Source organism: Trachypithecus francoisi, unplaced genomic scaffold, assembly GCF_009764315.1.
Source record: "Trachypithecus francoisi isolate TF-2019V2 unplaced genomic scaffold, Tfra_2.0 Lachesis_group5, whole genome shotgun sequence".
NCBI classification, from domain to species: Eukaryota; Metazoa; Chordata; class Mammalia; order Primates; family Cercopithecidae; genus Trachypithecus; species Trachypithecus francoisi.
Genome location: NW_022681470.1, coordinates 126374072 through 126393924, shown reverse-complemented (window position 1 = coordinate 126393924; position 19853 = coordinate 126374072). Strand labels below are relative to the sequence as shown.

The 19853-nt window shown below is 42.3% G+C and overlaps 2 protein-coding genes across 14 annotated transcripts in view; one reads left to right on the top strand and one right to left on the bottom strand.

Annotated features, from left to right (window-relative positions):
* Positions 1–19853, top strand: part of LOC117076255 (RWD domain-containing protein 3) — a 141414-nt gene that overhangs the window by 442 nt on the left and 121119 nt on the right. For 3 of the 13 annotated variants that reach the window (XM_033199550.1, XM_033199541.1, XM_033199551.1), the window contains exon 1: positions 11305–11442. The gene's annotated coding sequence lies outside the window, so the exon portion shown is untranslated. Of the gene's footprint in view, positions 1–10429; positions 10487–10756; positions 10891–11179; positions 11443–11706; positions 11916–11966; positions 12094–12354; positions 12493–14896; positions 15026–18157; positions 18209–18323; positions 18575–19853 lie in introns of those variants that run through there. The other 10 variants (XM_033199556.1, XM_033199552.1, XM_033199542.1 and 7 more) reach the window with 9 other exon arrangements.
* ALG14 (ALG14 UDP-N-acetylglucosaminyltransferase subunit) overlaps positions 1–19853 on the bottom strand; it is a 256165-nt gene that overhangs the window by 130812 nt on the left and 105500 nt on the right. The gene's annotated exons all lie outside the window — the stretch shown is intronic.

The window sequence follows — 19853 nt, the reverse complement described above, 5'->3', positions numbered from 1 at the left end:
GGTGGATTGCTTGAGCTCAGGAGTACGAGACCAGCCTGGGCAACATGGTGAAATCCTGTCTCTACCAAAAATTAGCTGGGCATAGTAGTGCATGCCTGTGGTCCAAGCTACTTGGGAGGCTGAGATGGGAGGACTACTTGAACCTGGGATGTGGAAGTTGCAGGGAGCCGAGATGGCACCACTACACTCCAACGTGGGTGACAGAGTGAGAGCCATCTCAAAACAAACAAACAAAAACAAAACCAAATAAAAAATTCTTAATCTATTGCAAAGTATAACAAAAATATTTTGAAAAGGGATGGCAATGGGTAAATTTTCAAAACCGTTACTTGCTGGAGGACAAAAAATGATTTTCAATTAAAATGCACAGCAGGCAGGTCAAGATTAAGTGGGAGATCTGAATGCAGCATATGCATTTTCCATATAAATAATAACTGTCATTTTTTGATGCTTCTGACTTCTCATATAGAATGTCTAAAACAGGGACTTCAGTTAGTGATACATATGATTCATATGTATGGGTTGAGCTGCTTATAGTAACACCATTGCAGGAATGATAGTTGTAATAACATTAGGTAAATTTTATTGGGAGATAATAAATTTGTAAGGGAGATAATATGTTTGCATATTTAACAATAGTCATAAAAATTGCTCTTTTAGGCTGGGTGTGGTGGCTTGCGCCTGTAATCCCAGCACTTTGGGAGGCTGAGGCGGGCAGATCATCGGGTCAGGAGATCGAGACCATCCTGGCTAACACGGTGAAACCCCGTCTCTACTAGATACACAAAAAATTAGCCGGGCATGGTGGCGGGCGCCTGTGGTCCCAGCTACTCGGGAGGCGGAGGCAGGAGAATGGCGTGAACCCGGGAGGTGGAGCTTGCAGTGAGCCAAGATTGCGCCACTGCACTCCAGCCTGGGAGACAGAGCAAGACTCAGTCTCAAACAACAACAACAACAACAATAACAACAACGACAACAACAACAAAAATTGCTCTTTTAACTATTTTTAGGGTAGTTTTTGTTTCTATGATGTGCTTGGTTTATATCACTACAGAAATATGATTCTTTTGGAATTGAATATTTTAGCAGGGGATGGCAATAGAGCAGGGGCTCTTTATACTAAGGAATATTTCTAAATTCTAAAGTTGTATTTAGCTATAAGGTCTATGAAAACTACTTATGAATAGTTTATCAACTTTATTTTAAAAAATTGTTCATAGGAACAGGATAGGGACCATGTTAGTTCTGATTTTAATCATACTGATGCATGGGTTCTTCATGTTTTAAAACAGTAAGCAGGCATTTTATATGCTGATAAACAGTGATACTCTAGTGTTATCCAAGCAACATCTGTTAACAAGGCATTTTAGATCTAGAAGTAAACAAAAAAAAGATATAGCTTTGTAAATTTCCCTCTTTTTCAAAAATGATGGTGGGGAGACCCAATCTGAAGAGGCTATAGTGAGAGATGAATGCTCCAAAGTCAGAGAGTAGTGAGGAAGTAGAATAACAATATGTTTATGGGATGAGGTTGGTTGGTTTTAATTTGCATATAGTTTTACGAATGAAGGCCATTTATAATGTGTAAAGGTCCTTTATATTTCTTTTTCTGTGATATCTGTTCACGTTTTCTAATTTTCTCTCAAATGTCTGTTTTTTTTCTTCTTTGATATATAAGCTTCTTATATATTAAAAAGGTTAGCCCTTTATCTGTGATTTGAATATCAGATTTTTTTTCCAGTTTGTAATTTGTGTCTCATCCTTGCTTATGCTGTTATTGTTATTTTTGCCAGGTAGTAGTTTCTGATTTTTTAATTAGTTAGATTTATTAATCTTTTATGGCTTTTCGATTTTGAGTCACAATTAGGCCTTCCCATTCCTTTTTACGAATTCCAAGGTAAAGAGATAATTCGTCCATATTTTCTTGGAATGCATTTTTTTGTTTTTGTTTCTGTTTTGCTCTGTCATCCAGGTGGGAGTGCAGTGGTGCAATCATGGCTCACTCTGGTTTTGACCTTCTGGGCTCAGCCATCCTCCCGCCTCAGATTCTGATTTTTTGTAGAGAGGAGGTCTCACTATGTTGCCCAGGCTGGTCTCAAACCCCTGGGCTTAAGCAATTCTCCTGTCTTGGCCTCCCAAAATGCTGGCATTATAGGTGTGAGCCGCTGTCCCTGGCCTTTGTAATACATTTGTATATTCGTATTTTACATTTAAGTCTTTGGCCCATTTGGAATGTTTACTAGTATACAGAATGAGATGTAGATTTAACTTTATTTTTTCCAGGTGCTATTCATTTATTGCAGGGTCCATCTTACCCCACTGACTTGAGATGCTGCTTATGTGGGTCTAATTCTGGGCTTTCTATTTAATTCCATTAGCCTATCTATTCCTATGGAAATCGCAAAGTATTAATTATTGAGATTTTGTAGTATTTTTTAATATATAGAAGGTCATTCCTTACTCACTGATCTTTTAAAAATAGTTCTTCTGGTAATTCTTGTTTGTTTATTTTCCCATGTGGACTTTGGAATCATTTTGTCCTATTCCAGAAAATTGTCAATTAGTGTTTTCATTGATATTGTAATACATTGAAAAATTAGGGGTGCGTGCAGTGGCTCACACCTGTAATCCCAGGACTTTGAGAGGCTGAGGTGGGCAGATAACTTGAGCTTAGGAGTTTGAGACCAGTCTGGGCAACAAGGCAAAACCCTATCTCTGCAAAAAAAAAAAAGCAAAAATTAGGCCTGGTGGGTGTGCCTATAGTCTCAGCTATCCAGGAGGCTGAGGTGGGAAGACTGTTTGGGCCCAGGAGGTTGATGCTACAGGGAGGGAGATCTCATTTGAGCCAGAATTGTGCCACTGCCCTCCAGCCTGGGCGACAGCCTGAGACCCTGCCTTTAAATAAATAATAAATAAATAAAATTAAAACTTAGGGAGCATTTACATACATTGACTTTTTCTATCCAAAAATCTGGTCTGATTTTCATTGGTTCAAGTCTACTCTTGTGTCCTGCAGGAGTGTTTTAATGTTTTTCTCATGTAAGTTTTGCTTTTTTTTTTTTTTTTTTTGAGATGGAATCTCATTCTGTCACCCAGGCTGGAGTTCAGTGGTGTGATCTCAGCTCACTGCAACCTCTGCCTCCTGGGTTCAAGGGATTCTCCCACCTCAGCCTCCCAAGCAGCTGGGACTACAGGCATGTTCCACCATACCCAGCTAATTTTTTGTATTTTCAGTAGAGACAGGGTTTCACCATGTTGGCCAGGCTGGTCTTGAACTCCTGACCTCAAGTGATTCACCTGCCTCGGCCTCCCAAAGTGTTGGTATTACAGGCATGAGCCACTGCGCCCAGCCAGTTTTGCATATTTTTATTTAATTACCCTTACACACTTTTTGTTGCGATTATGGGGGTCTTTTTCTTCTTTTATTTTGTAAGAGTATTGTTTATCTGTGTGTGTTTGTACTACATACACATAATGTATGTGTGTATATATATATATAAATATATATATACACAAACACAATTTTGGTAAATTAATTTTTTTCTGCTCCCACATTTAAATTTTTTATTGTTTATATTTTTTTGTTGATATTTTGGGTATACATATACATGTACATGTGAGGATATACATGTATATATGTATACCAAAAAATCAATTAAAAATGTATATTTAAAAATATATATATTTCACTTGATTTATAGGTATATAATCATATAATATAGATGACCATTTAACACTTTTTTTTCAATTGTTATATCTTTATTTTCTGTCTTTCCTCTAGTTCCTTTGACTGATACTTTCAGCACCACATTAATTAGTAGGGGCAGAACAAGCAACCCTTTTGTCCTGTTGACCTGAGCAGGAATCCTCCAGATTTCCCTATTAAATTTGAAGCTGTGTTTGAATTTTAAAATTAATTTCTAGTCAGACATTACTACTTTGCTTCATGTGAGAAATGGAAAATTTGGTCCAACAATAAGATCCCTAAATGTCCAACAATAAGGGATTGGTTAAATACATTATGTTAAATTCATTGAATATAACAGAGCACTTACAAAATATGTAGTTTTAATCTTTTTGTCATTGAAATAAAACCCAAAGTATATGCAAGTATGCGTGGAAAAACGTCTAGGAGGATATTCAATAAAAGGATCTAGGCCAGGTGCAGTGGCTCACGCCTGTAATCTCAGCACTTTGGGAGGCCAAGATGGGCAGATTACTTGAGTCCAGGAGTTCAAGACCAACCTGCACAACATGGCAATATTCTGTCTCTACAAAAAATTAAAAAAAGTAGCCAGGCATGGTGGTGCATGCCTGTGGTGCATGCCTCCTATGGGTGGAGGTTGCAGTGAGCTGAGATTGCCCCATGCACTCTAGCCTGGGCAACAGCATGACTCTGTCTCAAAAGAAAAGTTAAAAAAAAAGTTAAAAAAGTTAAAAAAAAAAAAGGATCTAAAAGTTATAAGCATATAAACTGGTGATTGATAATATACATTTCAACTAAATTATAAAATCTAAAAATATCCATAACATTTTAGCATAATTTAAAAATGTTAGAAATTTATGAAAAACTGGCCAGGTGTGGTGCTTTGGGAGGCCAAAGCAGGAGGATTGCTTGAGGCAAGGTGTTTGAGACCAGCCTAGGCAACAGAGCAAGACTCTATCTCCACAAAAAATACAAAAAACTTATCTGGGTGTGGTAGTGTGCACCTATCCAGCTACTCAGGAGGCTGAGGTGGGAGGATTGCTTGAGCCCTGGGGCTCAAGATTACAGTGAGCTATGCTCACACCACTGCGCTCCAGCCTGGGAGATAGACAGATTGTGTCTCTTAAAATGAAACAAAACAAAACAAAAACAAAAAAGAAGAAAAGAAAAGAAAGAAATTTACAAAATGAGAACTGTGTTCTTTGTTCTGGATCCTTTTCTGTTATTAATTTTTTTCATAATGAAAAAATAAGCCTCTCCTGTTTAATTATGGAATGACCAGAGGTGTTTATCATATATTCTTTGCAAAATGACATGAAAATGATAGTGTAGAAAGATGTTTACAAGATATAAGCCACAAGGAAAAAGGGAATAGGAGAAAAGTCTACAACAGATAAGAGATTTCAATAAATTGTAAAAGCCAGAAATTGGATAGAGTAGTGATAACTGGCTAGGCAAAATGGAAGCGAGGCTAACCTCAGTGTTTGGAGGAAACTTAGCACTTGGTGGTGCAGTGTACAGCGGAAGGCAGGGCAGGGCACAGGCTGAAAAAGGAAGATAGTTCTATAATGGTTTACTAGGCTCTTGGACCCCTGGGTCCCTTCTCTACCTCATTCAGGCAGCCTGCACTCATGCCCTCCACCCTAACACTATCACCATCAATGCAATACCTCTATGAGGTTAGAAGTTTCTTCTCTGGAGAAAGGATTTTATCCTTTGGTAAAGAGTTCCCATAGGCCGGGCGCGGTGGCTCAAGCCTGTAATCCCAGCACTTTGGGAGGCCGAGACGGGCGGATCACGAGGTCAGGAGATCGAGACCATCCTGGCTAACACGGTGAAAGCTCGTCTCTACTAAAAGAATACAAAAAAACTAGCCCGGCGAGGTAGCGGGCGCCTGTAGTCCCAGCTACTCAGGAGGCTGAGGCAGGAGAATAGCATAAACCCGGGAGGCGGAGCTTGCAGTGAGCTGAGATCCGGCCACTGCACTCCAGCCTGGGTGGCAGCGCGAGACTCCGTCTCAAAAAAAAAAAAAAAAAAAAGAGTTCCCATAAACAAAAAGCCTAACTAGAGAATGGGAAAGAGCCCTTGGAAATGACAAATGTGTTTGAAATAGAAATTTTAGTGGAAGATAAGGTTAAGGAATTATTTTGGTCAAAGATGTCTCAATCTTGGCACAATTGCCATCTGGTGCTGGGAATTCTTTGTGTGGAAGTTTGCTCTGTGTATTGTGTGATGGTTAGCAGCATCCGTGGCTACTCACTAGATGCCAGAACTTCCCCCTCTTTGCTGTGGCGACAACCAAGAATATCTCCAGACACTGCCATGTGTCTTCTGGGGCAGGGGAATCAACCTTCTCCCCCTTCTGCCCTGTTTGAGAATCTCTATCTCAGACAATAGACAAGAAAGATATGGGGATGATCAATAGGATAAAAGGACAATAAATTTAGAGAATAATATAGATGTTCCAATAATGTGCTAACAAGAATTCACAAAAAGAATAGAGAAAATGGAAGGGAGGAAAATAGCAAATAAATAAAAGAAAAAATTTGCAAATGAGATCAAAAAGATTGCTTGGTATCTAGCACAACCACTGAAAAAATACCTATTGTAAGGTGCATCAATATGACATTTCAGACTACTAGGGAAAATGGAAGATTCTAGAAAGAAAAATAGGTCAGATACAGAGGAGTGGGAACTAGAAAGGCATTAGACATTTCAATGGCAACACTGGAAAAATGCTTTCAAAATGCTGAAGGAAAATGATTTTCAATCCATCTAAATTATCAGTCAGGAATAAGAATAGAATGAAGACATCTTCAGACATGCAATTACTCTAAAAATTTACCCCCTCTATGTACCTCTTCTGAGTAAGCTACTGGAGTCTGCAATCCAGCAAAATAAAAGAGTAAACTGAAAGTTGTGTGTTTGAGCATTGGAAGATATTATTGTTGGGCATTTGATAGATATGTTGAAGCATTTGTATCTAAAATTTGTGTTACATACATTTTAATTTTATTTATTTATTCTTGTAGAGACGTAGTCTTACCAGGTTGCCCAGCCTGGTCTTAAACTCCTGACTTCAAGCAATCCTCCTGCCTTGGCCTCCCAAAGTGTTGGAATTACAGCTGTGAGCCACTGCATCCAACCTTGGCCACATTTTTTTTTTTTTTTTTTTTTTTTTGAGGCAGAGTCTTCCTCTGTCACCCAGGCTGGAGTGCAGTGGCACGATCTCAGCTCACTGCAACCTCTGCCTCCTGGGTTCAAGCGATTCTCCTATCTCAGCCTCCTGAGTAGCTGGGATTACAGGTGTGCACCGCTACGCCTGGCTAATTTTTGTATTTTTAGTAGATATGGGGTTTCGCCATGTTGGCCAGACTGGTCTCAAACTCCTGATCTCAGGTGATCTGCGGCCTAGGCCTCCCAAAGTGCTGGGATTACAGGCATGAGCCACCGCGCCTGGCCCCTAATTGTTGATTTAAGTGAACATTGTAATATGGTTATGTTGGAAAGAAGCATGAGGGCAAAGTTGTAATGGTGGTGGGTAAAAGAGCGAAATCCTCAAATACCATAAGATGTCAATAAAGAACGTGTAAAACTGAAAAGCAAGAAATGCTGTTATAAGGTTATCATTTAGGAGATGAAGAACATGGTAGGGTTGTGTGGAATGTAGGGTGAAGACAGGTGGGGAGAACAGGACAGGGGGCTGATGGCACTCATTGATGTTTTTTGTTATAAGCCTTTAAGAATCATTTGATTTTTCACTTATGTGTGTTACTTTCACTAAAAATAAAAATGCAAACAAAACAATACACATACATTGTAGAAAAGATATCACATATAATAAAATGCACAAAAAGAACATAGATGTCCAGAATCTCAAACATCTAGAAAACTGAGTGTGCCTGTAGTCTCAGCTATTCAAGAGGCTAAATGGGGAGGATTGTTTTTGTATTTTACAGGCTGCGTCCATAGATGTTGGGGAGTTACAGGCTGTCAGGTGATATGGTATCTGTGACTGGCCACTGTACTCCTGTACTCCAGCATGGGCAGCATAGCAGATCCTATCTCTTAAAAAAAAAAAAATCTCACCCACCCAGAGATAACCACTGTTAATATCTTGAAATAGTTTCATCTGAAAAATGAAAGTACTTTTTAAAAAAACCTTTTGGTTTTTCGTTTGTTTGTTTGTTTGTTTAGAGACAGGGTCTCACTCTGTTACCCAGGCTGGAGTGCAGTGGTGCAGTATCAGCTCACTGCAGCCTCCAACTCCTGGCCTCAAGCAATCCTCCTGCCTCAGCCTTCCAAAGCACTTGGGATTACAGACATAAGCCAGTGTGCCTGGTGAAAGTATTTTTAAACACTTATAAAATCTTACAAACACTCTTAATACACTAAAACTACCAACACAGAAAAAGTAGTGCTTGGGGTTATTCATTTTTTAGTAACTTAACCCTTCTGATCAAAATGTTTGGTGTCATTTAGTTTATATCTTCACTAACAGAGTAGAGTGGAGAATTAAGGCAATTTTTCAAAATAGTTTTGCTTTAATTATATTATTTTAGAAAAAAACAGCTTTTGGTCTTAGTTTTTCAAACAATTGGTTCTATTCAGAAGACTAAGAATTTCGGAAAATAAATTCATCAGGAAAACTTACTTCATTTAAAAGAGTTTTTGGCTGGGCGTGGTGGCCTGTAATCCCGGCACTTCGGGAGCCTGAGGTGGTCAGATCACTTGAGGTCAGTAGTTTGAGACCAGCCTAACCAACATGGTGAAACCCTGTCTCTACTAGAAATGCAAAAATTAGCCGTGCATGGTGGTACGTGCCTGTAATCCCAGCTACTCGGGAGGCTGAAGCACGAGACTGAATTTGGAAGTCAGAGGTTGCAGTGAGCCGAGATGGTGCCACGGCACTTCAACCTGGGCAACAGAGCAAGACTCTGTCTCAAAAAAAAAAAAAAAGAATTTTTGTATTTGTTTCCCATTTCAAGTGTGGATACTTTCATCTGATCTGTTTACTTGAACTGTTTCAGTGAATAAAAATATAAAAAGTACAATTCAGTCTTTATACATCCCATTTAAAAGGAAGAAAAATTTTATATGGTAAATACAGAATTCTGAGAAAGTATCCTTGGAAAGGGAATATTGGTGAAACAATTAATAATAAAGATTTAATGAACTGGATATATGTGTGTGTGTGTGTGTGTGTGTGTGTGTGTGTGTGTATTTGCTTGTTTTTGAGACAGAGTTTTGCTCTTGTTGCCCAGGCTGGAGTGCAATGGTGCGATCTCGTCTCACCACAACCTCTGCCTCCTGGGTTCAAGTGATTTTCCTACCTCAGCCTCTTGAGTAGCTGAGATTATAGGCATGCGCCACCATGCCTGTAAAAAATTAGCCTGGCTAATTTTTTGTATTTTTAGTAGAGACGGGGTTTCTCCCTGTTGGTCAGGCTGGTCTCGAACTTCCAACCTCAGGTGATCTGCTGGCCTCAGCCTCCCAAAGTACTGGGATTACAGGCGTGAGCCACTTAAAAAAATAACTGGATATTTTTAAAGAGATTAAGCTACCCTGAATTTTTCAGGAAAAAATACAGTTGATGTATTATTCTACCTCCTAAGGTCACTGAGTTTTAATTAGCTTACAACTTGCAACATTCAACTACTATTTACTGAATTCCTCTCATAGCTCAGGCTTTGTCCTTGAAATATTCACTTACATGTTCTGTATAATCTCAAAAACAATCTTGCAGATTTCATGATGCATTTGTAGAGGCCTAACATGAAAGAATATGGTGGGACATAGAGTATAGTGGATTTCTGTGGGTTTACCTGGCCTTGGTTACTGCTGTTGGTGTTAGAGAATTATGCATATCAAAGATAATGATGGTGCATTTATCAGGAAAGAACAGGACTACTATCGGCCACCAGAGACAAGCATGGGAGAGTTTCTGCAGGAGGCAGTGTTGATAGAGAGTCTTGAGATGACACTGTGAAATCGGTAATTTCTGGGCTAACTCCACAGATGTTCACATATAACCCTGCCCACAGAGTTATGGAATAGCTGTGTGAGTGCACAAGGTAGCTATCGCGCAAACCAAAGTTGTCAGGTACTACACATATTGTGAAGGAACTATGATGGGACACGGTGTGGGTCAAAGAGCACTGGTGCCTTGGTACGTCCTGAGAGTCTTGGGGAGAAAAAGGGGAACATGCATTTGGGGGCCTGCAGAATCTTTCTCTCTGCTTGACTGCAGGGCAGGTTTCTGTCCCTCCCTGTTCCGTGGTATAGATTTTGTCTTTTCCACATCAGTCGAGGTCTTCAGATTCACTACGAATTATTATTCCCGTTTTATAGATGAGGAAATTGAGCCTTAGTGAGGTTCAGTTAGCTAAAGGCACACAACTCTAATAAACTGACAGAATTCCAGGTTCTGATTTAAATTCTATTGCTCTCCCTTGAAAATAAACATGGACAGCTTATATAAGCTTTTGTGTGTGTATTTTCTGGTCTAAATCTGTGGCAGATATGCGTGTCTTTCTGTGCATGTATATAGTAGATCAAATATGTTACCTCTATTGACATTTCTTACAAATAAATATCCTGTTATCAATGATAGTGTTTACAAATTATTTAGAACTTACCTCTTTTCAAGAAAAGGCCTTGTGATTGCTCTCTGCGAATTATAATAGCCTGAATATACCTCTTCATTATTTTGTTTTGTTTCAGACAATTATCTCTGGTTGATGCAGATCACTTGGAAGCTTTTGAGGCTGTATATAACAGGTCAGAAGATCTATTTAACGTCAAACTTTACTAGACAACTTGGAATTCTCAGCCAGCACCAAATATTCAAATCCAACTTCCACACCCCGACAGCAGAGGGGTTCCGGGTGTAGGTGGAGTGCTGGTGCACCCATGAGGGTGTTTTTCAGGAATTCCGGAGGTGGTGCTCGAGAGAACATACTTCTTCTACACACGCCCCCTACCCAGTTTGGTATGCACCTGCAGCCCCAAAGAAGAACTGGCGGGACTCGCGTGTGGCCGTGTCAGACGCGGCAAGAAAAACCAGCAGTTGCCTTTTCATCTCTTTTCTGATGATCTTACCATGAAGTCCCCAGTATTCCAGCATTTAAGGCAGAATGTAAATTCATAATCTAAGAAGATTTTTTGTTACGTGGCTAGCCCAGGTACTGACCGCTGAGGCGGGGGGCTCTCACAGTTCCCCCACTGGCAAGTTTTATGACTTGCTTTGGAAAACCCGGGAACTGCACCCTCTGCCCTTGGCAAGGTGTGAGCTTCCAGGATCTCTACGCTGCGACTTCGAGTGTTAGGGTTTTTGGGCTCTTTCCGGGACCCAAGTTCCAGCACAAGAAGGTCTGCCCCGCGGCCGGCCTCGGGGCCCCGCCCACTTTGGCCAGGGTTGGAGCCACCCGGAGCCGGAGCCAGAGCCGGAGCCCGAGCGGCCGCGGCCCCTTTAAGGAGCCACTCTGCGGTAACCCGAGCCCGCAGTCCGGGCGGGCGCGACGGCCGCGGCGGTAGCTGGAGCCTCCGCGACTGCACCTCCAAGCGGCCCAGAACCCGCGGCTTCCCTGGCTCCCGCGAGCATCTCACGGGGCGGCACTGGCCAGCGCCAGCCCTCGGGCCGGCCCGGATGACCAGAAGCCTGTAGATACCCGCCGCCCTCTCCCGGCTCGGCGCAGCCGCCGCCCGCGCGCGACTCGCCCCGGGACACGGCACAGGTGACGCCGTTTGGAGGGGGGTTGGGGAGGAAGGCGGGCTTGCCTCGCCCCGCGGCTCCCCCGCGGCGGCCGCCGAGCGCAGCCCGCGGAGAGGGGCGCCGCGGCTTCCCGCCCCTGGCCTAGCGCGGCCGAGGGCTCCTGCGCCTGGAGGCTGGGTGGGCGTCCGGCGCGCAGGAGGCGGCCCGGGGCTCCCGGGCGGGCTCCGGCAGGTGTGTGCGGCAGACGCAGCATCGTCCCCGCCCAGCGGGCCACGGCGTCTCTCCGGGAGCAGATGGTGTCCCGGGGCCCGCGGCCCCCGCGCCGCCCGGGCGCCCCGCGTTCCTCTCGCGTTTCTCGGGCTGCAGGATTCGGGCTGCCCTGCCTGCCTGGCGGTGCCTCTCGGGTCTGAGCTTAAAGCGGGTGGGTGCAGACTTTTGGGCATCCAGGGAGAGCTCTCTTGTTAGAGCCCACACACAATCAGGCGCATCAAGTGGGTAAGTCCCCTCCCCCGCCGCCACCCTCTGAAACAAGTAGCTCTTATTTACCCTTGCGGTTCTCAAGTGGGTCCCATTTTTAGCCACCGAGTGCTGAAAAGTCTAGTGGGAAAGGACCAGGCGGAGAGTCAGAGGGATAAATTCGTTTCTATTTCCATCTCTACCACTGTAACCCCTGGTAAGTTTATTAAACTAAGTGCCTCGGTTTACCCAGCCATGAAATGGGATTCGTAATGCCAGCAATTTCCTGCCCCTCCAAGACGGCAGGAAAACCTCTGTGAAAACACTTTGGGTCTAAGTTCATTTAAGGGTCACAGTTGCTGGTCTGTATATTTTTAATTGTACACACATTTGAGTGTTAATGTGATGCACACTTTTATATGAAATTATGAAATTTCCTTTAAAGACTGATCTTGGATAACGTTTAATCCAAATACCAGTTTGGAGAAGATGGAAGAGTTTGTGTGGACGTTAGGAATTGAGGTGTGAAATAGGAAGAAAGCTATCATTTTAATAAAATCTTTACGCAGTCATAAATGAAGTTGAGAAAAATGGACCTTGGATTGCGGTGTTTTCGGTGAGTTACTCCCGTGCCAGCACATGGTGTGGATTGCAATGTAGCTTCAGCTGTGTGTAGCAGATTAAGATAATTTAGAGAATCCCAGCTCCCTTTTAAGTGTGTTATATATAAGGAATTTTTATCCTTGCTTATCTTTTCCTTAAATTGTACGGGTGAAACGAAATTAGGAAAGTGTATTCCCACCATGTTAGAAAATATGAAAGAATGGGTGAAGAACCATGGATTTTAGTTTATTTGCGATGCCCCTCCTGTGCCATATGATGACCCGGAGAATATTTTGAGGGTGCTTCTTTTTTTTCCTACACCTGCAACTCCTTTTGTCCCATTGCCTCCCTCTGGAGTTTGAATCTTTACTGTCCTCATCCTTGAGACGAGTTTTATCTGTTTAGGCTGGTTGCCTCTGACCCAGCTGCCCAGTCGGTCATTATTCATTTACAGTATTAGATTTCCATTTCTATTCATTCCACTCTAAGCCGCCTTTACCCTGGTGGAAAGAATAATGGGTCTTTGCTACTAATGTTATATACTTGGAGGTGACCAGGAATGGCATTCTCAAGGTGCTGAGACTAATGCAAACCCCAGGGAAGCTAGGTCTTCACTGGAGTCTTCTGAATAGGTCCTGGAATACAGATGCAAGAGTTGGCCTGTCTTTTCCTTGATTTTCTGAAATCTCCACTGGGTAAATTCATTTGATTGCCAAGGGAAGTCTTGGGAGCGGGCAGCTATCAGAAATCTTAGTGTTAGACTGATTAAGCGCGTTCCCTGCAAAAGAGTGGGGAGAAAGAAGTAGTGGCTTTGTAGGTGTTGGAGAGTCCTCCCTGTAACCAGATAACTAGTAGGAAGTACAGGATCCCTAGATTCCCAATTGAGAAATGGAAAGGGGGCTGGGTTTCAAAAGGGAAGTGGCACAGCTTCTAGGCAGGTTTGGGAATGTACCTGAGGTTTGATGGGCCCTTCTCCCTCTTTGAGAGGTTTCTGGCGCCTCAGAGTCAAGCACAGCTGTCTTAACAGTTTTCAGACCTGGTCACTCTCCTCCTTGGTGCTCTAAAGGAGGCCCAGCGTTCATGTTCCTCTCTCAAAGCTGGCCTTACATGTATTAGAGGAGAATGGGCAGTTTAGTTTGTAAGGAACTCTTTAGACCTCAATGTCTCTCCCCACCCTTCTTTCCAAATTAGTCCCACATCCTACAGATTAAGGATTCATTTAGGCTTCAATATTTCAAACTGGGATACTCAGTGTGGCTAGGAAGAGTAAACTGAACAGTCTACACTAAGATATGAAAAGCCAGCTTTTCTGTTGAGGAAGATAATGAATTAATTGTCTGGGTGAGAACTGTGGGCATTTGGATAAGGGAGGGCCAGACTGGGGGTGGAGTTGTGCTGGACAGCTTGTGCCCTTGTCCTTGAGAGAGGAAAGGATACCACCAAACTAGTGTAGTCACCTTGTTGTGCTTTTTCTTCTTCCATTTGCCTTGTGAGAAGAAGAAGATAGCAGTATGGAGGTGGAGTCACCATCTGTTCTCAAGGATGGGAAACAGACTTTAACTGAACATTAGGAATGAGCTGTATTCACCTGGCATTGGTATCAGGCGCTGGATGGATTACACCAGAGAATACATTACATCAGGAAAGTAAGGCTAATTTTGTAAGAGAGTCTAGGTATTTCCAGAGTGACTTTGGTGGTATTTTTTCTTGTTGAGGATGAAAGGTTGCACACAAAGAAATGGAGGCCTTCCGCTCTGAGGCTTGTTATTCCTGGTGAGACAGTTGGATGTGCTGCAAGCAGATCCCAAACCTGATCAGGCAGGATAAGGCAGGAATAGCGAAAGGTGTTTCTTTGTTCAGAACATTGGTCTGTTCAAGGAGAAGGCAATTCTGTAGATATATAAGAAGGAGCTTCTGAACCGGTGTAAAAGGCCAAAGCTTTTGAAAGCAGTCAATGAAGAAGACATGTGGAAAGCTGTTCAGAGCTTGAGCCAGCACTGGAGGAAGGGAGTCCCAGATAGTGGGACCAATATCATGGGTGGAGTTTGACTAGGTGGACAAAGGCTTGTCTAAAGCAGTGTTTCAAACATTTTCAGACTACAACAGTACAAAATGCATTTTTACACTGAGACCCAGGACATAGCAAGTATATGTGTTTGTGAAACTAGTGTCTATTTTTATTCTATTTCTGTTTCTAGTCTGTGTTCTTAAAAACTCATAACGTGTTAGTGGATCACAGTCCACTATTTGGAAACCACTTATCCAATGGGTAGAAAAACAGGTTGCAGTGGAGCAGGCTGGGTGGAGGGATTGGAGATACTGGGGGAGGTGTGAGGAATACAGAATTGATTGAGCACTACCTGGATCCCTGTTGGTGGGACAGAAGGGAGTGTGGAGACTCATCTTGTGTCTGACAGGTGCAGAACTCACATAGATGAAATGATGGAACAGATGCAGAAGAGGGACTTTCCACCAGTTCTACTCACTTCAAAGCAAAATGATTGGCTTTAAGGAAGAGGAAATGTGCAAGGAGTGAACTTGGATTTGTAAGCAGATTTCTTTAGAGCAGTAAGATTTTCCTCTGTAGGCTTAATGAGGAGACAAATGGACCCAGAACAAACTGGCTGATGAATTTAGGTCATGTCCACTTTCATGGCCAGATAGGGAGCAGAGGGGCTCATAGTGCAGGAAGGGTGAGTAGGAGGTTCACACCTCCCTTTACAGCTTTGAGAAGTTTGAGCAGAAGCAGCGGCTGGAATGTGTTTTGAAACCCCATTTGCTGATCAAACTTGTTAGGAAGTTGGCTGCTTGCCTCACAGAGAATTTGAAAAGTATTCTTTTTTTCTTTTTGAGACAGGGTCTTGCTTTGTCACCCAGGATGGAGTGCAATGGTGTGGTCTTGGCTCACTGCAAATTCCACCTCCTGGCTTCAAGTGATTCTCCTGCCTCAGCCTCCCAAGTAGCTGGGATTACAAGCACCCGCCACCACCCCCGGCTAATTTTTGTATTTTTGGTAGAGATGGGGTTTCACCATGTTGGCCAGGCTGGTCTCAACTCCTGGCCTCAAGTGATCTGCCCAACTCAGTCTCCCAAAGTGTTGGGATTACAGGCGTGAGCCACCGTGCTCACCTGAAAAGTATTCTTATTAAATTTTACAAAAGGGCTAGACTGTCAGGACTTCCTTAGAAGTATAGATCTGTGATCAAATTCCAATCATCGTTCATAGCCTTTGGGGGTCACCTAAAGAGCTTCTTGGAGAAATTGATGAGGCAACCAGCAATTGTGAGTTAATTCCAGTATTTGCCCTGGAGCTAATCAAGGGCAGAGTCTATCTGTAGGCTTTTGATTTCCTTTTCATGACTGTCAACATCTGGCTACAACACCGAACACTCCTAGCAGCAAGTAAAAGCCTGGAGGAAAAGTACACAGGTGGCTGGCGCGGTGGCTCATGCCTATAATCCCAGCATGGAGGTGGGCAGATCACCTGAGGTGAAGAGTTTGAGACCAGCCTGGCCCACCCACATGGTGAAACCCCATCTCTACTGAAACAAAATAAAAATTAGCCAGACATGGTGGCATGCGCCTGTAGTCCCAGCTATTTGGGAGGCTGAGGCCAGAGAATCGCTTGAATCTGGGGGCAGAGGTTGTAGTGAGCCGAGGTTGTCCCACTGCACTCCAGCCTGGTCAATAGAGTGGGGCTCTGTCTAAAACAAAACAAACAAAACAAAACAAAAGTACACAGGTATCAGAGTTCAAGCCTGCATGTTGCTTAGTGACTGCTTGCTCTTATCATTGATATTCTAACCTAGTTGGAGCCTCCCCTTGACCTGACTCTGCCTTGTCAGATTTTCTTACCTTAGTTGATGTTTTTAGTGTTTGACTTCACCCTTCCTCAGCTGTCTGGTATTTATCTAATGCTTTCAACTCTGGTTTCTCTGGTATCTCTGATAACTCTCCCCCAATCCCCCACCAGGTGCCTTGTGGTGTCCACCTGACTCCATGGAGCTCAGTTCTGGGTCCTGGCTTGTGTCGTGTTACTATTCATTGAATTCTGCCATGGCAAACTGTAGAAAAAAACTGCACATTGATGAGTTTATGCATTTATTAATTTAATTTTAAAATTTTGGGGACCTGAAGAAACTTTCTTGGTCAAATTAATTTCAATTAATGTTCTCCAAATAGGCTTAAAAATCTTTGAAAATTAAACTTCTCTCTATTTGGTATATCTGTACTTAGTACAATGGGAGGAAGAAGGAATTTTCATTTGGTGAAAATTTTTGAAAAATTTAAAAGTTCTCTTTATAAAGTGTTACTTTAGGGACAAGATTCTTCTTCTTCTTCTTTTTTTTTTTTTTTTAAATAAAAAAGAGAGAGAGGGTCTTATGTTGCCCCAGGCTGGTCTTGAACTCCTGGGCTTCAGTGATTCTCCTGCCTTGGCATCTCAAAGTGCTGGGATTACAGGCCTGAGCCACTGCGCCTAACCTGGGACATGAGTCTTAAAACTAGGCTTGCTCAGTTAACATGTTTTGCTCCATTACATGTGAAAATACTGAGACAGTTAGGAATTTAATTAAATGCTTTATAATTTGTTACATGTAAGGATTTAAAAAGACTATAGCTTTGTTTAGAATGAGGTTTCCTTCCCTTTTCATGTTTTTTAAACCTGTGTGAGTGCTCCCAAACTGATCAATTTCTTACATGCCCTATGGAAAAGTGGAGGAATCCAGGGCAACATAAGGGTGAAAGGGTGAGGCCAAGAGGAAGGCTTGATCACCTGGAGCCAGAAGAAAGAACCAAACCCGGCCGGGCGCGGTGGCTCAAGCCTGTAATCCCAGCACTTTGGGAGGCCGAGACGGGCGGATCACGAGGTCAGGAGATCGAGACCATCCTGGCTAACACGGTGAAACCCCGTCTCTACTAAAAATACAAAAACTAGCCGGGCGAGGTGGCGGGCGCCTGTAGTCCCAGCTACTCGGGAGGCTGAGGCAGGAGAATGGCGTAAACCCGGGAGGCGGAGCTTGCAGTGAGCTGAGATCCGGCCACTGCACTCCAGCCTGGGCGACAGAGCGAGACTCCGCCTCAAAAAAAAAAAAAAAAAAAAAAAAAAAAAAAAAAAAACCAAACCCTTAAGACAATTAGCATCTTGAAGATTTGAGAACACTTTATAGCCACAAGCCTCTAAATGTTTAGTGTTTTTTTAATTGCAAAAGTAAAACTAGCTTATTACGAAAAAATTATAAATGATCAGTATTTAAGAGAATAAAAATTCACCTCTGCTTCCTCCTCCAGCTCCCATTCTGGCTAGTTTCACTCCTAAACACACCGAGTTATCAGTTTTGGAGGTGAGGCCCTCCAGATATTTTCTCTACAAATGGCAAAATGTGCCCAGAGTTATTTAGTTATGAAAAATTTATTATTTTGCAGCTTGCTTCTTTTATCACCTTTTTCATTTAAATGTTAATAACGTGATAGTATACATATAACCATATTTCTGTTGGTGGACCTTAAAGTTACTTCTAATAATGTTTTGATAAACACTTTTGTAAATACTGTACATGTTTTCAAACCTGTGTGAATTTTTGAGGGTAAAAGACCAATTCATTAGTATACTGCTTATTTTATAATTCAGATAACACAGTGTTACCAACATTTACATAGTCTGCTATTTAATTCCCCAGATATTCACTCAGCAGTGAAAGCACAGCGGTGGATGTTTTGGGGATTTCAAGGTGAGGCAATGCATCCTCCTTACCTACAAGAGGTCACTGTCTGATAGGGGGATTAGGCATGCACATTGACTATAGTATCTTTAGTTTGATTTATATTCCCCTTTGTTTCAAACAGGATTTGGGATTTTTTACAAAGATGCATGTGATATGACAAGATAAAGTACATTTAGTATAAAGAAGGAAAAGAAGATGGAAGTGTAAGTGAGGCTGGTTAGTGTATTTCGAAGTCCTATTCTTTCCTTACTAAAAGTTCTGGCTATAAGCTTTCCAGCAGCAAAGAGAAGAGGCAGATGATCTATAACAAGCTTCAGGGTGTCCAGAAGAGAAACCAAATCAGAGAAGCCCACCTATTCCTGATTCCAGGAGGTGAGAAACAATTTCTCCTTTGGGTTTTCATTAAGAAAACACTACATTTGCAATGGCCAGCATCCTGAACAACCTTCCCAGGATCTTACAGTAGAACCTAGTGACTTTGCCTTACAATGCCACCTCATATCATGTTGCCCAGTGCTAGCCAGGGGTATCATCCCATGACACTGTTCAGTGACAAGTCAATAGGGTGAGGTGTAGGCTCATGGGTTTAATCCAGAAATAGCTTTAAGAAGACCTAAAGGGACACATGGACAAAGAAAAACATCTATGTGATCTTGTTTCTGGATAATTTTTCCACAAAGTGGTATAGCATATACAATTTTAGTGGAATTGCTATGAGTAAAACCTATAGAATACTAGGTCTGTAACTTTTGAAATCAGAAATGAGGGTGTTTTAGATGGCGTTCACTTAATGGAATTATAACAATGGCTGGGCAAAATATTTTCCAAAAACAAAGCAAAACAAAACAAAAAACACCACCACCCTATACTTGGTCCACACAACAAGGATGGCACTTGTTCACATCGATCAATCCCATAAGTTAGAAAGGATCAAAGCCACCATGCTAAGAAATCTTGATAGCATCTTCAAGATTAAACTTGTTAATAGGTTATACAGTGTGAGAATGGTACCAGGGCTTGGAGGTCTACCAGTTGGGTCAGCTTGACCCTGCTTCATAAAGCCAGGAAGAGTTCACTTCCCATGAGTTGTCTGGATCTGAACTTCCATGACCACGTTCACCAAATTCTTGCCTTGGGAACGTTGCCCTAAAACAGTTCTTCATTATCAAGTCTGTGGGTCAAGCTTAGGTTTTTTTTATGTGACTTACTACACCTGAATTTAAACATGAGGTTGAGGCTACCTGAAGTTTGTGGTGTGATGAAGGCACATCAAGGAGTAGAGTAGATCAAGGAGTTCCATTTGTAACTGTGAACAATCAATGGAGACAACTCACTACCTTCAGACTAGCCCTTGGGTAGACTGGACCTTAGGTAATAATATAAAAAGCCACCTAGAGAATTTAGAAACTCCTTGATTGTCTTCTTATTTTGGCCACCAGATTATCCCGTCAGATCATAGGTATAAACAAGCTGCAGGGTCCTTAGGCCAAGGGTTAAATCAAGAAGGAAATGATCACATTCCTTCAAATACAGACTATAATATTCCTGTATGATTTGGCATCATTGAAGAAATATTAAATAGATGTAACATTTCTTGGTTAAGAAAGGCCTGGTAGGCCGGCCATGGTGGTTCAGACCTGCAATCCCAGCA